Raw genomic sequence first — 16,482 nt, 5'->3', positions numbered from 1 at the left:
CCCACTTACATGAATCTTGTATGGAGTTAATATTCCTGAAATCTGTACTAGTCTCTCAAACTTACTGAGCTTGGCCAATGTATTCACAGTGCATTCATACTGAGTCTTAGCAACATGTATTTCTGTGCTAAAAGAGTCAGCACAGGGAGCTGGGTGGGTGGAAGTGATGGGACTTCCACACTTCAGAGTTTTCCGATACCTAAATCATGCCCAGACACATCCCTCTTTCCCCATACCCATAGTAACAGTAGAGGCAGCCCAAAGCAACTGTTTATAAACAGCTAATTCACCCCAGAGTGTGTTAGTCTGGCACAAGCTCAAGCCAATCTACATGCACGAAACCACCAAGACATTTTATCCACATTCTCCTGCTGGACTTTTCCATCTCTCCCTTCATGCAGCCCCAGGATCACAAATACAGGCACAATGAGTCAAGAGCAGCTTGCTTATTTGACTGAAGACTAACCATTCTCTTCTTTTCCACAAAGTTTTCAGGCATATTAGCAAGGCTATTTGCTCATCACACATCTGCATAGTTGCTAGGGGTAGTAGTAGGAAATGGCAGCAGCATGCAAGCAGGTGGAGGGGAGAAATGCACTATCCTTCTTTGGCAACCATCCATAGCTATAACAGCTGAAATCAATTACAAGACTGTACCATTACTCATATGTCGAAAGTTAAGAGGGGGGCGAACTTGGGCATTGCAACAGGACTGCAGAAGCCTCACCCCTGGGACAAAGCAGGCTAAAATCTCTTTAGCAGTGCTTCCAAGAAAACAGTGCCTCCTTCCAGCTTGGGGAAAACTTATTTTTAAACATGACCATTTTAATAAGCATAACCTCAGAAAAAGCTGCAGTGGTACAGCTAGGGAAGCAGTGAGATGTAATGCAGGAGTAAGAGAAAATGGCTGGAAACTTCTGAAGAAAATCCTATTCCCTTTGCTAAAGTAGTGTGAACTGCCCACCCTGAACTCCATGGGAGAAGACCAGGGTAGTGCTTCAAGAAGCTGTCCTTTACTTATTCAGCTGTAAACACTGTCCCAGAAGTACATTCCAGACATCAGTTTTAAGTCTGGTAGTGTTTTGAGGGGTAGGAAGAATCACAGACTGCATTAGATAAATTAAGGACATGATGTACTTCTGATTAAAAAAAAAAAAAAACAAACCCTAAAATCACACAGACATGCAGGTAGTATGAATTAAGACCCTAAAAGATATTTCCCTGGTTTCTTTGATAATGACTATAGAAATTCAGCTATAGTGGAAAACGTCTTTATTTTTAGTTCCTTCCTCTAGATTACACTCTGACTGCTTCTCAAAGAAACCAAACGTGATGGCACTACTTAGCTATTCAGTGTAAACTGAAGCATTTACTAGAAGACAAATGCAGCCTTAAAATAAAAGAAACAGAATGTAATATTTATGGCCGAAAACTGTAGCCTGATCTTAGGTACATAATGATCATTCTAAGTAGGTCATCCCGATGAATCTTTAATGCTAAGGCAGATTCTCTAACTACACCTTTTCAGTTTTCAAGGCACTTCTTAGAAGTTATTGTGTACTGAATTAAGCATTTGATCCCTATTGTTACCTGTGCGTTAATACCGGGTCTACTATCTGTTATTAAACACACAGTGCATAAAAATGTCCACTGCATCTGCTGTAGCTTCTACAAATACTTTGAAGAAGCTAACAGTCGCCTAACAGGGACTTCTGACTATGATGTGATCCTAGATATTGACTGTTTTAGATTTTTAGATTATTCTAGATTATGTATGCACCCTATTTACCCTAAACTCTGAATTTATCTAATTCTTGTTTGTTTGTTCGTTTTGTTTGGGTTTTGGTTGGTTGGTTGGTTGGTTTTGGTTTTCCCCAGTGAGTACAGTCTTCTATTAAAGATTTTCAGTTGTCAAATGCCATTTTACTGTAGGGTATGTCCATGGAAGGGAGACAGCAGGAGTCTGAATGCCAATGTAAGAGTATAAAGTCTGAATGCCAACACTGGCAAAACTGTGTGTTGCATTCCTATAGTACACCTAGCTCATGAGTTCAGCAGACTCTAAAAACACAGATTTGCAAAACCAACTGAGCTTACACTGTAGTTTATGATATAATAGGTATGGCAATAGGAATTATGCATGCTGAAACTCATCAACCGTATAACTCTGCCAGCAAAATCCAGCACATAGAACATGTCAAATTTCTGTCTGGGCAGAGTACAAAATCAAAAATTTATCTTGCCTAAGATTACCTACTTTGAGCACTGTTTTTTAAACATCTTTGCTTTCTTAGGGAACTTAAATCCCTGCCTTAAGAGTGATAAGCACAAAGAGGAATTATTTACAGCCCATGCATGGTAGCTCCCCACCCTTTTAATTATGTTGGACTGATTGAGTACAAGTAGCTGGAAAGTCTGGAAGAGTGAGGATTAATGACTACCTGAGTAGCATAAAGCAGCAAAAGCACAAGGTTTGTACCGACTGTCTTACCCAACGAGCCTGCTCACCTTCACTAAACCCCAAACACCACATTCCCATTCAATTCCTTCAATTAAAAAAAAAAAAAATATTCCAGGAAAAGAGTGATTTCACCTGGAAGAAAAATACTATTTCAAGCAATAATTCCTTTCTTTTTTTCTCCCCACAAAACACTCAGAGATGCACTCACCAAAAAAAAAAAAAAACCCAACAAATTTTCTCTAATGTTTACTCTTTTTCATCCTATTACATTCACAAATTTCAATACATTTACACTTTAGACATACTATGCTACATCTGAAATGAAGGTCAGACATTACAGACCAAATCAGTGAGGCCCTATGAATATGTAAATCTACGAGAAGTCAGAAAACCCATTTCTACAAAGTCTTACGTCATTGCTTAACATAATCTGTAAGAAGACTCACTAAAGACTAATAATACATGATATCAGCTATATGTATACCTTGAGATAATAAATTTGTCAGAATAAACACGGAAATCTATTCTGAACTATCACATTTCAGATACACTTGGGGACCTGCTATAATAACTTATTTGCTTTTGAATCCGTGATTCCTTTTCAAAGGAAAATAAAACAAACAACCCCCACCCCACCCCCAAAATAAAAACAAAAATAAAACCACAAAAGCAAAACAAAAGAACCCCCCCAAACATTTCTTATATAAGAAGATGCTTTTTTAAATGAACATTTTAACCAATATTTTGATTCTGGTTTAATTTCAGTTTTTCTGCCTTCATTTTTTATTAATGAGTTTTGCATAGATACAAGAGTTTTGTTTCTTCTGAGTTTATCTGTTGTTCAGTGTTAGTCTTCATCTGAAGCTATAATCTTCTATTAGATCATAACTAATTTTAATTATATTACTCTGATGTGTCAAATGATTTTATTTCCAGGTGAAATATAAGCACCTGAACTATGTGAACTCACAAACACAAGATATTTTTCTTTTGCATTGCTGTCAGTTATTAAAAAACAGGTAAGAAAAAAATAGAAGATTACGCATTTCTATGTCATGACAGAGAACAATAGTATACAAATTTTGTGGAAGTTCAACAATTTTTGCATGGTACAGTTCATATAACACAAAGGATACAATCCTACAAGTCACCATAGATGTAAGCCATATGCAGTACAACCTGTCCTTTCATTTATTGGGACAGCTGCAAACTTCACACAGCTACACCTCTTCATGCACAAAACCTGTTCTGTAAGAGCTGTCCTGTTATAATTCCAGGGTATGAAATTCAGAATGCCCTGATAAAGAACAGGAGCCTCAATAAAATATATTTATTTATAACTGTATTACATATATTTATTTATTCAGGTCTTTATTCATAACAAATAAGAGCTGGCACCAAAGCTGATGAGAATGAGATTTTTTTAGGGTAATGTTAGCTGATTAAAATAAAAGCTTCTATAGTCTAAACAATTTTTCTTTTTCTCATGTTGAAATTCACACAGCCAGACTGCAACTCTTCTATCTCAGGCTGCAGTTGCCAAAGCCATGTAAGTCACTGTAAACCTGCAGTGCCACGACCAGCAGCAGTCCCCAATCCTTTCCCAGTTCAGATGGCATTCTCACCATTTGTCCTGTACCAGCAGTTTTCACTGTTCATTCTCAGTGCAGGCACAAAACACGTACACAAGATGAGCCTGGAAATTCATTAATCTAGTACACATCAAAGATCCTGAGCTCAGCAAAGATGGACATTACATGGTACATTGCACTCGCTCCCTATTTTATTCCTTTCCTTCCTCATTAACCAGCAGAGATAGCTTTATCTCTCTGCATTGTATGCTTTACCTGCCCAGTTTCTCTTACACTATTTAACTAATCTACCTAATAGGAATAACACTAGAGGAATTGATTTTAATTTGATTTTGCTTGAAATTTGATAACCCTTATCAGAAAAAAAAAAAAAAGGACATTTTTGCCTGAAAGCATGTTCATTTTCTTTTATGGACATTAGCCATTAGCAAAAAAGTACTATCTTTAACTGTCTCCTATGGCCTAAAAGTATTAATAAACCCAGATACCTTTACTAATACTTTTCTCACAGTTCTTTTGATCACAGCCTTAATTCTACCTCACTTACAGCCGGATATAAAAGCGTGGAAGCAGGATCTGCAAAAGCTTTACTTAAAGCAGTACAAATGACTGTGTGAGATCAAAAATGAAATACTCTGTCCAGTGAAAATCAGCAAATCTTAATTGAATCACTTAGGATAAAAAGTCAATAATATTGTAAAAAGGAATTCTCCTTTAATCAGGGGACACAGAGTAGAAAATGACAGGTATAAAGCTGGGAGGTGGGCCATTCTCCACATCATATTTGCACTTTATTATTCTTTTCTGCATTACTTCTATGCTCTAAATATCTTTCAAAGAATATCCCAAAGGAGGGTGCCACAAGGCTGCAACATTTTATGGGCACCACCATCATTTTAAACAGTGCATAGATATTTCTAATTCAGCTAGCTGTCATTAAATACACTCAGGCTTCAAAACCCCTCTGATCCACTAAGGTCACAATCTCCACTGAAGATTCATCTATGGTCCACCCTCTCTTATAATGCTCTTTTTTTTGACCTACAAAACAGCTTTATTACTGACAGTAGGGGAAGATGTTATTTACTCTCTGACTGTAAAACTTACCAAACTATCTAGACTCGGCTCAATGTGTCCCTCCTCTTCAACAGCAGGGCTAGATAGGGTTACAAAACTGAAATAATAGTATCTTTAAACTATAGCATCAAAACTGTAAAGACTTTATAGTGGAGTGATCCTTTCCTTTGATTTTTTTTAAATCAAAAGGTTACTTGTGGGGAAAAGGTGATTGAACAAAAAAAAAGACATACTTTGAAATTTCTTGTTATCTCTTACATAGCAAACCGGTAACAGAGAATAGCACATACAAAGAAAACAACTTTACTAATAAGGGTTCTTTTTAACCTAATTCTAGTTGCTTTTTTTTTTGCTTTTAAGTACTTAAATACAAGAGTTTTAATTGCTTTTGTTGGTTTTGCAATCAGTTCCATCACTATCTGATCACTATCTTGATGCTTAAAGATGTTATTGGTTTTCACATGGCAAACACTGAAAAATTCGTTCTCATTAAAAGCAAGGCAGGACCATTGGAATCCTCTTCCAACACTGTTTTTATTTGCTCTTTAAACACTCTTCCTTGCTTCTTCACATGCTTCCTGTGGACCTATTAAATGAGCATTTCCGGGATTATGTTGGGTGGTGGTCACTAAAATGCATTGACTTGTTCAGTAAGTATTGATAAGAATCAACCAAGGAGAAATTTCAGACAGACTGGATGACAAAAACTAAGTTTCTTCAGTAAGACTGCATACTGTACCCACACTGCCTGCAATGACTACCCATATGTAGGGGAAGCCGAAATTCTGTTATTTTAAAAACCTTCATTTAAACCAAACATATTTGAACACATTTCTGAAATTTTCAGGCACATTATTAAAAAAAATTGTATTTCCCAGTTGGAGCTGAGAGCTATCCCCCTTTCTCACACCTACTTCTCTTGAAAATTCACTTTCTTCAGCAGGATATGTGCATCCAACATGCCTTATACTTTTCAGTTGCCAGAATTATAGTGAAAATAATCATCCTGCTTTTCAATAGTGAGAAGGTGGACAAGCAAGTTTTCATTGCTCATCACTGCCAATCAAAAATAAAAATAGAACACCAAAACCACGCCTGCCAGCACTTTCTTGTGTCTGCCATGGTCATGTCTGCTGCTGCACAGAAAGCAAACAAGAGTGTCTTCTAAACGTAAAGGCCCACCTGCTGGGAAGAACGACTCAAGGTTGAAAGAAGATGGAAAAAAAATTCCCCTCACAATGGAGAAGGGAGATGGAAAATCCGGAGATAGGTAACTAAAAAATGCATCTTAAAAGTGCCAAGACTGAAGTCCTGAGAACAATAGCCAAGGAATCCCGCCCTGGAAGGAAACTAATGACACGCTGTCGAAAGTCTCCAGGGAATAAAATCTGCAGGACTCAAGTAGCCGTTCCTGAAATTACTTTGCATAAATCTGTGATGCACAGGTGCTGTGAAACAGCACTTGTACAAATACTAGACAGACAGGTGCCACAGAACAGTGCTGGAGCTTAGGGAAAACATGGGAAGGTTGAATGGTATCTTGTAGGGCAAGCTGTAATACAAGTTGGAATTACGCATCTTTTCTTTCCTCCTGGAATAAATCAGGCAAGCCTTCTTTACATTTAAGGAGGAAACACAGGGTCACAATCATGGCTACCCTTCGCAAAAACTTTCTGAAAAGAATCGGCTTTCTGTGCTGCCAGTTTGCTGCCGGGGCAAGTCATCCCTGCACCACCACAATTACAGTCCCAAGACTCTTCTCCGTTCTGAGCTAACACAGTCTGCCAACTCCCTCCTTTTCTGCTGCTAGTTTAGATTGGACTCCTCATGGGGAATCAGCTATTGCAGCCAATAAATCTTGGTAAAAAAGCAGTGGTTTCTTGGCACAATGTTAAAAGATACTTTAACACCCTGTGTTTTAACCCACGCTGCCTTCCAGGCATTTTGCTATTCAGTCAAAGCACATACTCTTTCATCTTTAACATCTGTTACTTTTTTATTGTTTGTAACAGGGTATGAAAAGTTGGAAAACACAATCCTTTTATAGAATTCCATAGTTCTCATTTCCTAAATATTTTATTTTGCTACATTTTCAACATGACAACAGCTGAACTTGTTATTTCAATTTTATTTCTCTGTTTCACAACCACATCAGACTGATGCTTGTTCCGAGAATCTCAAGCACTCAAGTTAATCTGTTCCTCCTTTAGTGAAAGATGTTTGAATTGTCTCTCCTGAACAAACAAAAAAAAAAAAAAAGAAAAAGACAAGCTATATATAGTGTTTTCTGTGACTGAAAGCCCATTTCCTCATTGGCATTCAGCCAGCACACTTGCAAAACTATCTTGTGAGAAGAGATAAATAATAAAAACAAGGATGACATACTAAGCCTTTCTGATGAGGGACTGCTTCAGCTGTGGGAATCTGAGAAGAAACTGCGCATTCATCAATTTGACCTAAATAGTGAGGAGGAAAAGGAATAATTCCAGGTGTATAATGAAATGAAATGAGCCTGGGTGGAAAACATGAAACACATCAGTGAGGGTAGGTAAAAAAAAAAAAGAAATAATAAATTAAAACAATTATACATATAAATGTGTGTCTTTTAATATACACACGCAATTATATTAATTATACAAATTAATATTAATTATGCAAACGCATACCTATTAAATGCTTCACTATAAACAAATCATGAGTAACAACTAACTTTGCATGGGAAAAATTCACATTTTCAGTCAAAAAGGAAACATTTGTGCTTGGTGGCTATATTGGGTTTGCGTGGCAAGGTTTGGAAGCTGGGGAGGGATAGAGAGGTGGTTTCTGTAAGAAGCTTCTGGAAGCTTTCTCCATGTCCAACAAAACCAATGCCAGAGGGCTCCAAGACAAGACCCTCCACTGGCCAAGGCTGAGAGCATCATCAGCAGTGGTAGCATCTCTGAGATAATATACTCAGAAAAAAAGACTGCTGTGGAACAATTGCAGGAGGAGAGAGGAAGGAAAATACATGAGAGCAACACAATTCTGCAGATATGAAGGCCAGTGCAGAAGGAGGGGAGGAGGTGCTGCAGGGGCCAGAGCAGAGATTCCCCTGCAGCCCATGGTGCCTCCCATGGTGAGGCAGGCTGTGCCCCTGCAGCACATGGAGGTCCATGGTGGAGCAAATCTCCACCTGCAGCCCAGGGAGGACACCACACTGGAGCAAGGGGATGCTCAAAGGAGGATGTGACCCTGTGGAAAGCCTGCACTGGAGTGGGTTTGCTGCAGGACTTGTGACCCTCCAGGGACCCACATTGGAGCAATCTGTTCCTGAAAGACTGCACCCATGAAAGAGACCCACACTGGAGTAGTTTGTGAAGAACTGCAGCCCATGGGAAAGACTCACATTGGAGAAGTTCATGGGGGACTGTTTGCTGTGGGAAAGAGCCCAATCTGGAGCAGGGGAAGAACGTGACGAGTCTTCCCCCTGAGGAAGAAGAAGGGGCAGAGACAACATGTTATGAACTGACTGCAACCCCATTTCACATCCCCTTACACCACTGGAGGGGAGGAGGTAGAGGATACATGAGTAAAATTCAGCCCAGGAAGAAGGGAGGGGTGTTAGGAAGGTGGTTTAAGATTTAGTTTTAATTAAATAGATTTCCCCAAGCCAAGTCTATTTTGCCCATTACGGTAACTGGTGAGCGATCTTCCTGTCCGAATCTCAACCCAAGAGCTTTTTGTTAAAGACAGCCTTGTTTCCCCTTTTCAGCTGAGGGAGGGAGACACAGAGAAGATTTGGCAGACAGCTGGTGTCTTGCGCTGGTCAACCCACCACACCACAGTAGCATAGAATGGTTTGTTTGCTGTTTGTTATCCAAATAGTGCTAGAAAGCGATGAAGGAAATGAACAAACAAAGCATTCTCTGATAACTATTTTAATATAGAGGCTTATTGCTATATTTCTTTAGGCTGGTTACACCAAAAGCAAATTTAAGATGGAGAATGTATTCCCTGAATGAAATAATACTTACATAGGTTAGGTTTTAGTCACTGTATTATGTCTGCAGAAAGGGACCTAAGGGTCTAGGTGAATAACAGGCTAAACACAAACCTGCAGAGTCCCTTTTCAGCCATAACAGAGGTAAAAAAAAAACAAAAAGAAAAGAGGAAACAGCTGCAAGCTGCAGCACGGAAAATTCCAGCCAGTCCTAAGGCAGACATTCTCTACAATGAGGCTGGAATGGCTGCACATAGGAGCTCAGGGATCCATAGCCTTGGAGGTATTCAAAACTCAACTGGACAAGACCGGGATAACTAAAGTTCAGGTTTGAATTTAGATGACTCCAGAGTCCCACCTAAATTATCCCATCATTCTAGCACATTCCTTTTTTTTTAAATCAATGGTCCTATATTAAACAAAGAGCTCATTTTTTATAAATTAAAATCAAGTGTCAAGTGCTGGACGTGACAGTGTACAAATGTATCTTTCACTGAAAACTGAAAACATTCGGAATCCAGTATAGAAAACTCAAAGGTAGGGGATGGTTTAGTGGACCCTGGAGGGCAGGTGGCATATATACACCCAAAAGTCACAAAGCCTAAATGGCTGGCTAAAACTGGTTAAACAACCATTGCACATAAGAGAAAAGGAAAGCAGCCTTCTGGTTTCATAAAAATTTGATCTCAGAGAAGCATTTGACAAATATGTCAGATCTGAACAGTAGTTAAATATGGATCAGGTATTTGTCACATCCTTGTCACGTGACATAAATATACCAACATTTTATGATTTTGCTCTAGTTCAAAAGATCTGATCTCGAGTTACTTTGGGAAAAAAACAACAAAGCCTCTGCTGACTGTGCCTCTTAATTTTGCCCCATTTTGAAAAGCAAAATTAAATGTCATATAGCCTTTATTTTTCTTGTTGCAAGTGAATTAAGATATACAGGAAATATAGAACAAATGCTTTAGACTATCAATGTTTAAAAGAGCACAAAAATTTGCTTTTAGATCGGTACCTCAGATGAACTACAGAAGCAGGTTATTCAATAATTTTCTCTTCCCTGCTTTGAAATAGTGGCAATTAAAGCACAGAAAAGTTAGGTCACTTGCCCAACTTGACATGGACAGGTATCAAAATAGGTCTTAAAATTATATGGCAACTTCAACATCTTGCTCTTTGAATTATAGATCATTTCTTCCTTGTGTTTTTCCATAGACTCGCTACCTCTGAGAGAAAACAACTCAAAAAATACCAGACTCAAATTAGAAAACTGCCTAACTACAGAAGTAAGAGCTGTACACATCCAGTACAGATCATTACACAGAATAAGGCAATAACAGAGTTGATAAGTGTACTTGCACATAAGAAGTAACAAGGACTTTCAGAGTCATGGTGACATGGAAATTCACCAATATGGGAACTCAGCTATAGTCAAGAATGACAAGAACATTCATAGAGAGCTGTAATAAAAACAGTCTGATAATATGCAGATAACAGGTACCTTGGCAAATGCAGCTTTAGTGATTTCAAAATAGGTTTATAAATAGCAGAAAAAAAAAAATCCTACGTATGGATGTAGAAATTAAATTTAAAAGCTTTATTTAGCTTTACTTCCTTTTTTATCCTGAAATAATTAAAAGTTGATGGCCTGTCTTAAAACATTTGGCATCTCATATAAAAAAGGAAGGGGGTTAATGAGCAGATTATTTTAAAAATAGCTTGCAAACCTAAATTCTTCTCAGTTTTGTACCACTAAAACTGCTAGGCTCCTTCTTGCAAACAACCTGATTTGGTTTTACATCCACCGTATCTTTTCTCTGTTTTTATTAAAGAACAGGGTACTTTCTAAACCATTAGACTGAAAAAAATGTGTACTGTGTATATTCCAGATGGTGTACACCTATTCTTTCTATATCATCCTGGTCCTTTAGGGTTTTCCTAGGACTTTGCTGCACCATGCCAGATACAGTGTTTTCATTGGAAGCTTGTGATCACAGCAACGTATCCTTCTGCTTCAGACATACCTCAGCTATTAAAGATTATGGAACATGATATCCAAATAGAGCACTAGTTCTGCTGCATTAAAAAGGAAAAAAGTGATTCTGCACACTCAGAAAGTCTTACCTCTCCCTATTTATTTAACAATTTCAGGTGGAAATTACTTTTTTCATCATTAATCTTGACTCATGGTCTTCCAGGCTTTAACTGGGTAAGAAAGGAAATCACGAGTGCTCTTAGCTCCCAAAATGTAAATGCCACTGCTAAAAATTGAACTGCTTTTTTTTTTTTTTTAAGGCTGAACTGGCTTACAATTGTTCAAATTGTTTACATAGTTTTATTCCACTGTGGAAAATAAAGGCTTCCTAAGATCCCTGTAACTCAGGTTTCAGTCATATTCAAACTGTCATTTGCTGATCACATATTTAATTAGATCTCTTCAGTTTGTTAACCCAAATCACACTGCTATTACAAGTTACACAGTGCACATGTGCCTCAGGGCATGCAGGCTTTTAGCAACTTCAGCCCTAAAGTAAGTAAGTTCAAATGGCTGCATGTGCATGGCTTCCATTAAATCACAAATTTAATATTTTAGTTTATATCCCTACGCAGTTCAGTAAACTTCATAAGCCTTTATTTTGTAGGTTTGGTAACATAGGGAAGAAGAGAGTGTGGAAACAGACTAAAACAAGGGACTGATGAACAGTGTACTGAAAATGCATCAGGCCCTAGCTTTTCAGATTCTGCAGCTTAGACCTCTGACAGAATGGGATTTATCTGTATCTCGGAGTGCATTATGCAATCCAAACACTACTTCAGTGTGGTTTTCTTCCGTTGGGTAGAATATGTAGGGGTGAATAGCACAACTGAACAAAAAACAGTGCTTTATCACTGAGAATAGACAACGAAATCAAGATAGAAAAGCTGATGAACATTGTTTTTATTTATTTCAGTAAGCTTCCTGCAGCTTATTTTGAAAACTACTCATTGCCAACCTGGAAAAAAAATGTGTTTGATGCTGCACAGAAAAAAGGTGTGGTGAGGCAAAACATTTCAGAAACAAATTCTGCCATATGAAACCATTTCTATTTTATTTTAAAGAAGAATGACACAACAGCCTTTTTTCCAGTGTGTGCTTTATGGACATGGACAACTCACCAATTCACTAAGACCCTCAGTCTTCCCACTTATTCTTAGCCTAATTCTTAGTCTGGTTCTTAAAATGCCTGACACCCAACACTGAAGTTGACCATCTTCCCGCAGTCCCCTGCCTTGAAATGGTTTTTCCTTCTTCTCCTGAAGAGTTTTAATTGACTGTTGGGACCCCAGGGGTCCAATAGGACTTAATCATCCTTCCCAGCCTCACCTGAGACCCTTGCCAGGCACTCACATATTCTGCCATGGACATAAGCTGCCTTTAAGCTCAGACCTGGGCAGCCCAACTCTGCCTGAGCTACACCACAGGGTGCCTATCTCCTATCCCCTGCTCTTCCTGAATCTCAGACTGGATTTGCCTCACTAACCTTGAACATTGCACTGCCTGCCTCACCTTGTCCAGTGAGTTTCAGGCTATTGACAGAAAACTACTGCTGCTGCTTCCACCATCTCTGTATACCCTGCCTGTGGACCATACTTCATCAGCAAAAGTACCACCCGTACTATAATCCCCCTCAACTCCAGGCAGAAGCTTGAGTTTAAATAAAGCTCCTGGACCAGCAGGCAGATGATGCTTGTGTGAGGGGTCTAGTTGAGACTCATCAGGACAAACAAGGTCTGTTGGGCACTCAGCATCCTCACAGAGACTGAGGGTATGTGCCTGACTTGCAGTCTACTCTTAGGACTGAAAAAGCTCACTAAAACCAGAAGTGAGACTACTGCCAGCAGGCTGAAATTTTCTACACATGGATCCTTATCTGTACAGGAAAATCTGAAGGCTTCTCTGTCCTGGGAGTGAGTGAACAAGTTGCCTGACTGGGTTTAAACCAAGACAATCTCTAAACTCCAAAAGGCTGGGAATTTCTTTATGCATACAGAATGGTATACCCAAAAATATGACACCTGTTGTGATCAAAACTATAATCTGGAGGAGCTCCAGTAACAGACAAAGAAAGATACACATTGGGAAATGTGACAGTATTTTTCATTAGCAATCACTGATTATAGTTGTTACCAGGATGGCTAAGAGGATACTCACTATTGGCACATGTAGTAAGCCTAGTTTATCAGATGTTAGCTTAGTTCTCCTTTCTGGTGAGGTGTGGGGAGCACTGCATTTCATATGCTAACTGCCAGTTTTAGCATCCAGCCTCTTATCTCTGTGTGATCTCCATTTTCTCTTCTGACACGTGAAGCAGCTATACAATCTTCAAGACTGAGGAGACTGTTTCAATGGGACATTAAGGATGAACATTTGGGACTGGATTAGAATTAATTAAAATGCTCACAGTGAAGCCAGTGGGATTTGGAATGAATATACACCACCTTTTCTGGAGTGATTATCTTCAGCAGTTTATTAGGAGTACCTGCTAAAATCACAGAAGACACAACACTAAATTCTGCACAACTTTTAACATTGACTAGGATTATGAATTTACAACAATTCTTCATTATTTGCATCATGAGAAAAATGTCACTGAAAGAAACCCTTGAAAAGACAGAAGGTTGAAAGAACAGGACCTTTGCAACACTGCCGTTCTCGGGCGCCATGGGTTTGATTTCCTGTGCTGCCACTCAAATAGTATATTATAAGTTTTATCAAAGCAGTCTCTGTTCTGTCATATACAAAGCTGCAAATAGAAGCAATTAGACATTTTTTGAAGGGGGTGGTTTAGAAAGTCCTAAGTTGGTTAAGTCTTAATCATAGCGCACTTAGAAAAGTTGTTAACCTCACACTTCCAAAGGGAGGACGTTAACACTGCCAGTTGCAGAGAATGAATGTATGAAATGCTCTCCTTTCTTAAGTAACCTTAAAAGGGCTTTAATGAAAAGAAACTGCAATAAAAATGTGGGGAAAATAAGTAATAAGTGTTTAAATAGGAAAAAAAATCTTGCTTATTTTTCTGTGTCTTTCTACTAGAAGAAGTACTTGTTTTTATAGCAATGTGGACTACAGCACTGAGGAGCTACACAGCCATACTAATGGTTTTCTTCTAACTCTCAAGTTTCAATACCGTTTGATAAACCAAACCGTTAAGAGAGAGAGTACATAGTACCCTTATTTAATTTTTCATGTTACCTCCATATTTTAAAAGATGGAATATCAGCAATATTTACAGCACTTAATCATGACAGTCAGGAAAGCAAAAAACATGTCAAGAATGCATATTGCAAAATAAAAAGTATCTGATAACTTCCTAAAGTCTAAACTCAGACTGGCTCCATCCCCAAAACCCATACACCCCCAGAAGGTAAGAATTATTTAAGCTTTTCACCAACTTATTTTTAACTTTGTTTGACTTGCAGCAACAATATTGAGGTCAATAAGGCACCATCCCGGCATAGCTGTGTTCTGAAGTAATTTCCCATGAATTTCTGCCTTCAACCTGACTAATCATTATTGCTGTTTTTCACCCTGCCTCTTTGCTGATATTGCCCTTGAAAAAAACTAATCATGGCTCTTCAGCAAGTACTGAAGTACAAAAACCTGCATAGTGCTACCATGTTCACACGTGCTTTTTGTGTAACTAAAGGTATTACTACTATTAGTGAACCAGGGAAGTAATGCCACACCAGTAATGTCCTCTGAATGCCACAGATAAGGTGGACCACCCCTTTACTGGCACCTCAGTTACACACACACACACAAAGGATGTTGAAGGGCCACTATTCACACTTGGCAGGCTCCTCCAGTGGGATCTCATTTATGCTTATGCTTGGGCAGCAAATTATTTAAATGTTCCACATTACTATTGACATTTGTAAGCATGCCCATTTTCTCTCTTCAGACTTGGCCTATTATTATCACTTATTCAAAAGAAACATTAAGACTCTTCTTACCCACCCACAATGGGGGCTCTGGATGACTCACATCAGATAGTATTTTGGGTTCAAGAACAGAAAACAATCTGTAAACCATCAGTGCCTGCTGACTAATGAAGGAAACAGGTGTATGCTCAAAGAAGGTCTCTTGCCTGCTCTGTTGCTGGGGGAGTATGAAGAGAGTACGAGAAGAAACAATTCACTATGTGTGTAGACATAGGTCCAAGGTAGGCAAAATAAACCACTAAATCCCAGTAAAACACAGCAGCAAAACTCTAAAAACAATTTTTCTTTTCTACCAAGAAAAGATTAAAAAATCAGATGTCATGTTTAAATTTAATAAGCAAAGCAAGTTTTGAAAAGAAATTCTTGCTTTATCAGCCAATTAGTTCCTGATTATAGTTTATAATTAGCTTTTAAAAAGGATCACTTTGTGGTAGCCTGAGGATATAAGTCACATTGATTAAGTGTTGAATGCATAAGTCACATAGATTAAGTGTTGAATGTAACATTGAAAATAGTTTTGCAGATTGTGTATCTGATGCCATGTTAAGTGTTTGCATCCCTAGAGCAAGGGACATTCCCATTGAGGAAACAGATTTTTTAACTGAATCTAAAATTTCACAGAAATTTGGATCAGTGTATCTTTTCTTATAGCCAGGCTAGCCTCACAATTAGATCAGGTTGCCTAGAGCTATGTCCAGGGAAGTTTTGAGCATCTCTAAGGACAGAGATACCACAGTGGTCCTGTGTACCTACCGTAGTACTTCACCACCCCCACACTGAAGGATTTCTTCCTTCTATCTGTCTTGTTCAAATTTCCATTCCATTTCCTGACTCCATCTTTTTTATAATCAGTCATTAGATTAGAGAAGGCAGCAATTAGGTCCTCTCCATTTTCCTTTGGTCTTCTCTCCCCAGCTGAGAAAACCCACGCATCCTTATGCTAGACTACCTGTCTGTCTCTGTCTTTCTTCACCCAGTGGAAAATGTGGTTGTTCTGTTCTGAAAAACTGTACATGGAGCAAGCACTAGGGAAGTTTACAACATTAAGCAAACATTTGCATCCTATTCCTACCAGAATAACATATATCTCTTGAAACACCAATTAGGATGTTACACAGGTTTCAGGTTATCCCCCTGAGTTGTCCATATTTCAGCGAATATACACAATAACATAATTCTTTAGTAACTTCTATGAGCAATGTTTACTTTAGAGAGCAGTTACACCACCAGCAGATTGAAATAAATTGGTTTGCAATAGTTTCTCAAATACTGGAAGATAGATTTTCTTCCTTTCAACTATGGAGCAGGGAGTCACCATATTTATTTTCTACAATTTCTATAGTGAAAATTGGTTATTCTTAGAGATACCTAACTCCACAGAGAGA

General features: G+C 38.4%; 1 protein-coding gene across 1 annotated transcript in view; it reads right to left on the bottom strand.

Moving 5' to 3' along the window:
* Window positions 1-16,482, bottom strand: part of SV2C (synaptic vesicle glycoprotein 2C) — a 107,776-nt gene that overhangs the window by 80,939 nt on the left and 10,355 nt on the right. The gene's annotated exons all lie outside the window — the stretch shown is intronic.

This window comes from Pezoporus flaviventris, unplaced genomic scaffold (genome assembly GCF_033815535.1).
Source record: "Pezoporus flaviventris isolate CSIRO_AGI_PZ_B2104156 unplaced genomic scaffold, CSIRO_AGI_Pfla_v1 ptg000090l, whole genome shotgun sequence".
NCBI lineage: Eukaryota > Metazoa > Chordata > Aves > Psittaciformes > Psittacidae > Pezoporus > Pezoporus flaviventris.
Note: the sequence above shows the minus strand (reverse complement) of the source record. Positions and strands in the feature narration are given on the sequence as shown.